The sequence below is a fragment of the Anser cygnoides genome, chromosome 6 (genome assembly GCF_040182565.1).
Source record: "Anser cygnoides isolate HZ-2024a breed goose chromosome 6, Taihu_goose_T2T_genome, whole genome shotgun sequence".
Taxonomy (NCBI): domain Eukaryota; kingdom Metazoa; phylum Chordata; class Aves; order Anseriformes; family Anatidae; genus Anser; species Anser cygnoides.
The window spans coordinates 17,436,457-17,442,456 of NC_089878.1; the positions used below are offsets into that span (position 1 = coordinate 17,436,457).

General features: G+C 35.8%; 1 long non-coding RNA gene across 7 annotated transcripts in view; it reads left to right on the forward strand.

The window, feature by feature from the left end:
- Positions 1-5,783, forward strand: part of LOC106030045 (uncharacterized) — a 219,977-nt gene extending 214,194 nt beyond the window's left edge. For 2 of the 7 annotated variants that reach the window (XR_010832628.1, XR_010832629.1), the window contains 2 exons: positions 516-605; positions 1,530-5,783. This is a non-coding gene — a long non-coding RNA (uncharacterized lncRNA). The remainder of the gene's footprint in view (positions 1-515; positions 606-1,529) is intronic. The other 5 variants (XR_010832633.1, XR_010832631.1, XR_010832630.1 and 2 more) reach the window with 5 other exon arrangements.
- Positions 5,784-6,000: the final 217 nt, after the last annotated feature.

Below are 6,000 nucleotides of genomic sequence, written 5' to 3' on the forward strand. Positions count from 1 at the left end.
TGCTGCAAAGCCCATGTTAGTGACTGTGGTACAGAGGACTGGTGGGGAGACTGTCTGCAATGGCAGGGAGCTCTTCCTTTCCATTTTGTGGATTTAATTTGTCACTGCCGCATAAGGGAGCTGCTGTGCAAGGCAGATGCTGTTACCCCTCATTTGAAATTATTTTGAGTTACTTGTCAAGGGCATGGAGTTCATTGATAGGAACATATTTTTTGCTTTTTTTTTTCATGTGTTTATATGCATTTGAAGTGATTTTCCGAGGACAACCAGTCAACATGTGTGGAACTGGAGGATTGTTACCATTAGGGACATAAATTTAGCTGTTCATGTCAGTCAAGTAGTTCTTTAGTAGTGTTCAATTTATTGAGAAATCCTCATTTTCTGCAGCACAACAAAACGAATAGTGGGAAGTTTCTCCGCTCTGAAGACTCAACTTTCCTTTCACTCAAAAAATTGTAGCATAACTATCATGTAGCACCTTTTAATGAACCATAACAATTGTTACTTTTCCTTAGATAATACAATATATTATCCAGCCATCAGATTGGACTGAGTATCATCTTTTCCAGGAAGATCTGCAGTTCAAATTGTCCTGGCAGTATGTGGTAGGTAATCCGCGGGCAGCTTTTGATTGTAATTAAATACACTTACAAAACTAGCTTGCAGACTGAAACCAGTGATTAAATTTCCACAACCCCCCTAAAACTAGTGCTAAATATGGAGCACTGTATTGCAATATAAATGCATGCAACTACTTCTTTCTCCATCAAGAAGCTGACCATCCAGTCTCCATCAAGAAGGAAAATAAATCCTTAGATTTCCCATCAATTTGCATCGCAGTTTCCATTTTTGCTTGGCTTTGCTGATTCCTGCATTTTGTATGTAGCTAGCCATGGTGATTTCTCCATCCTTTTATTTTCTTTCCACTTCATGACTGCTTGTTCTCTGTAGTACTAATAATACCTTAAATTAAATACTACACTGAATATGAAGGTTAGTCAAAGGATTTTTTTTTCCAAGTGGCATCCTTTTCTGTTCTCATGCCTTCTCTGTCTTAACCTTCCCCTCTCCCTCATGTTCTCTTTGAATTTAAAGGCTCATTGACAAACTATCATTTTTTAATTTCAAAACTCTGCTTTTAAAAAGCCACCCTTGAGGATGACAAATTTATTAGATGATATGATGATGATTCCTCAGTTTTTCAGCAGTTGTGGTGCTGCTCACCAACTTTTGTGTATTACTTCTAAAAAGTTGTGATGACTCTTCATACTTAAAAAAAACTAAAGTATTACATCACTTCAGGTTATTAATTCTGCCTCCGTGAGATTTAGAGACTATTCATGATTATTTGCACGTGTGCTTATGTATTTTAGGAAAAATGGCTAATAGGCTTGTTACATGTATTTTCATGGCTAAGCTGTTCCTTGATTACTCTCTCTTTGTTCTTTATCACTTCATGCCATCTTTCTTCTCTGCTTATCCACAAACAAACAACCATTGCTTCCTGCTGTCTCCTGGACTGCCACCAGCTGTCCTGATGTCAACTGGCAAATGACAAAACCAGCCCGGCAATGAAGAAGCTCATAAAGAAACGTTCTGCAGCTCCGGCAGACGGCGCGTCCTTCGTTCCTTCAAGATGCCAGCAAAGCCGTTTGCTTCAGCAGAGGTCCCCATATGGGAAATACTGGAAGAATTCAGTCATTTAGCTAACTTTTTATTAGTGGGCATAAAATAAGGAAACAAAATAAACTGTCTTTCACCTGTCCTTCAAACCAACATCTCTAGTAGCAATGCTGAGAAGACTTTTTTTTAGAGATTAATATAACAGTGAAAAGCTAATTGACTTAATTGTCTTGAACTGCCCCTCCCTAAATAGGAGCTCTTGGAGGCACTGTTTCCTCAAAAAAAGAAGAGAGAAAAGCCAAGAAAAGCAAGAGACTTCTGTTCTCAGAATTTAGTTTCCAACAGCGATACACAGTGATACTGTAGAGAATGACACAGAACTGATAGAAGCGTTATCAGCATGTTTTTTAGCTATGAAAACTCCTCAGTTTCAAAACTGAAACATTAAAGGTAATTCATAAGTGAAGCTGGGATGCAGTGGAACAATGTATTAGGGAACTTATGAAAGGATTTCTACAAGTAACAGCTTATTATAGCTGTAGATAGAAAGTAGGAAAGAAAAATCCATATTGCTAACAAGTGGTGTGGTAGGAAATAGGAACGTTTCTTGTTTAGGGAACAGTAGGAAAAAATAGGAATACATTTCATTTCCTAGAATATCTGTGCCTGAAAGAAGAAATTCTAAAAACAACTGAATAACAAGACATTATTTAACCTATTAATTATTATACAAGCAAATTAACAATGATCAAATGTTTTTTAAAAAAAACAACAACAAAAACAAACAAAAACTAACAAAACCAGACCACCTTCAGAAAGGTTCAAAATGTTCAAAACCAGACCACCTTCAAATTTTAAGATCATATCAAATAAGATTTTTTAAAAAGACATCTGCAAAGTAAACTCAGTTTAAAGCTGAGTCACAGTAGATGTTTGCAGAACTCCTTCTCCAGGTAAGAATTAAGGAAAATGTGTTTGTAGAGCTGAATAATTTTATTCTTTTGACCTATGCTCTTTTTTTTTTTAGAACTACTGAATCTTAGGTGCATTGAATGGGGTGAGTATTTGTGCTTATTTTCAGTTACACTAATTGAGGAGGCTGTCTGTCCTTGCTTTAACCTACTTTCTCTGCTGAAGTCATTTTGCCTCTTAAACCCCATGGAGATTTGAGACACAAAGCCAGTTTATTTCTACAGTGGCCCCTCTTTGTTCAGAAATATTGCCAAAGGCTTATTTGGAAACCTTTTTCATAGGAGATATGAACATTTGTACTTTGCAAAGATTGTAAGGACTCGACTCAAAATAGAAAGTACAGCTAATAACCGTAAGATGAGTTTTCTGCCTCCCTTCAAATTTAACATGTTAGGAGAAATCATTTATATATATATATATATATATCAGGTATTAAAGCATAGCATGACTCTAGGTATTGGTATAATTATTGCTTAATTGCTTGTTAGCTGTTCTACGTGACATTTTCTGGTATGGACCTGACCACATATTCTGCAGCAAAATGTTACAGAAGCTACCAGTTTTGCATATGCTTTAGTGCCTCATTTTATGCCTGAAAATGTAGAAGTCTTTTCACCATGATAAGAAAGGATGGGACCTTCACAACTGCACGTTTTGAAAAAACACAAACAAAATCTCATTTTTCTGTTTTTACATATTTGTAAAATAAATAAATAAATAAATCAAGTATGTTCCCATGTGCTGGAATGCCTCCTACTAATTGGGGAGTAGAACTGACTGAGCTCCGCATGCATCCAGACAGGGGTTTTGTAAGCACTCTGTGGTTGTCTTGTCCTTTTGAAGGAAAGCAGTGCCATTATGTTATGTGATACTTCCCATAGGCAAGGATGAAATCTGTCTGTACAAAAGGACCCTGAGAAGGACTCTTGTGAAGCAGTTTTTTGCCAATGTTTAGCTGCAGTTATGGAATCCCCAGAAGTTTCATAAAGTAGGTACTTTAGCCATAAAAGGTCAGCAAAGAAGTATACCTTAGCAGCAGGTGAGCAGCTGAATTTCCTGCCATGAGCAGCTGAGAGAAACTGTGTACAACCACAGTGTAGAGTGAAGGTAACGGGGAGGCAGAAGGGGTTGGGGTTAGAATTTAATCGTGCAGGGGAAAATCAGAAGTGTCTCCCTTGAGTGCTCAGGGATTCTGCCCTTCTGAAGATTCTGCCCATGTCATCATACAGTCTGTATGTATTTAGGCCACACAGCAAATCTATTCTGGTATTCCTATTAAAAAAAAAAATAAATCAATTTGTTATTTGTGAAAGGCCTTCATGAAAACAACAGTGCATTCAGATTTGCATTATTCCCTGTTCTGCATATTTGTCCTGGCTCTCACAGATCTTCTAATTTGCAGGCCATAATGAAACTAAATCATCAAATAACAACAAAGTATTCTAGATCCTAAAGCAGCTATATCACAGCCCTTTGGAGAAACAGAGCCATATGCCATAGGAAAACCAGTGCCCATTTTTAGCGTAAGCAATGCTGAGATACAAATCACATCACACAGAGTCAGAGTTAATTAAGTCAGGCACCTACTGCTTGCCTATAGTTTGCAATAGCTATTAATTTGAAGGTCTGCTGTAGTGCCAAGGAAAGGTAATTAAAAAATATAACATTTTGTGACATGATGAACATACTTCTAAAGGGGCTTGTTATGATGTCTTCTTTTGGATAACACTGTTCTAAGTAAAAATTTAGACAATATATCATAGTAATTTAAAGGGAAAAATGTTAACAGATCTTATATCTTTCTTTAGGTAAGGACAAGAGCTCTTGCTATGGAATACGCAGTGTGCAAAAACACTACAACTGCTAAAACTATCAAAGGAGCATCAACATTTTGGCATTTGTTTTCATTATTTTGAACACAATTTTGCCAATTAGTGTGAAATTGTTTTTAAATAATATATATTTTTAACCATGCCAAGCCCGCTAAATTTTATTTAAAATCATACTGAGTTACATACATACTGTCACTGCCATTCCAAAGTCATTGTTTTTATTTATTTACGGCAACTCTATTTACTGACTGAAATACCTTCTTTTCTAGATTAAAGTGCTGTCTGTTCATTACATACCACCTGAAGAAGTTTTGATATAGGAAGAAAAAAGACGGTCATCTGGGTGGTATTAAGGAACTGTTGATATGATATGAACTAAGATTAAAAATATGTAAATGAAAATTTGAGAAGAGGATTCAAAAGTTTCTGAAAGAATACTCCCTGAAATGTTTTGTGAATCCTTTTGAGAGAGGAGGCTATTTATATTGGGAAAGAGAAAACTACTTCGGAGACTGCCTTTCCAGTACAAACTAATTAACCAGAAATGACCACTAACTCTCACTTTAGATGAAGTTATATATTTGGACAAGATTTTTCAAAGTGTCCAGGGATTACATTGTCTATATTTCTCAGTTCTGCCCCAGAGACAGCCCGAAGGCTCTGCAAGGATTTGGACCAGCAAGAATCACAAGTCAGAGAAGATGGTTATATTTCTAGATGTGTTGCAAGCTGCTTTACTCTTTTCAATACAATTTTCCTCTCAAAAAACTTTGATTGCAATTAAATTAGTATTTGGTTAAAGAAGGCAGCTCACAATTCAACCATATTAAATTTATAGGTGATTTTCAATGGTAATGAGATGCCTGCTAAATATTCTAATTTAGCAGAAAACTTATAGCACCTATCTGGAAAATGTTCATTAATGTTTTGAAATGGGCCACATATTCTGATACTAAGAATACCCACAAATGCATTGTCCATAAAGTTGCCACTTTCCAGTGAAGTCAGTTCTCGCTATACTTGCTGCCTAACTGTTAAAGCCTTTCTGACTGTCTTCATTCAAGGTCTGTGTTTTGCTGTAATGTCTGCTTGTTTGTTGGATTTGGTGGTTTGACTTTGGGTTTTGTTGTTATTTTTTGTTTGTTTGGTTTTGTTTCTGTTTTTGCCATCCTCCTTTATTTTGGTCTCCCTTGGATCACTGCCACCCTGAAAACAAATGTTGATTTCACATAGTGAAGAGATGCTCTTTATTATAAATAAAGTCTAAAAGAACATTTGTATCACATTTTGCACAAATCCTAATACTTAGCACTAGTTAGCTTTTACAAAGGAATTAAATATTTTAATACAAAGATGCCTAAGTTTAGAATTTCATTGCTACTTTTCTTTTTACTATAATCTTTTATTATCATTCTTATTATTTTTTATTAGATAACTGTTCTGCTTATAATAAGGTTCTCTGTAAAATTCTGCAGGGGTTCTTCCCAGCATTGTTACTGTGTTTAAACTCAGAAGATAACATATTTTCAAACAACCTTCTAAATTTTTTAATCTCCGTTGAGATGAATTCCCA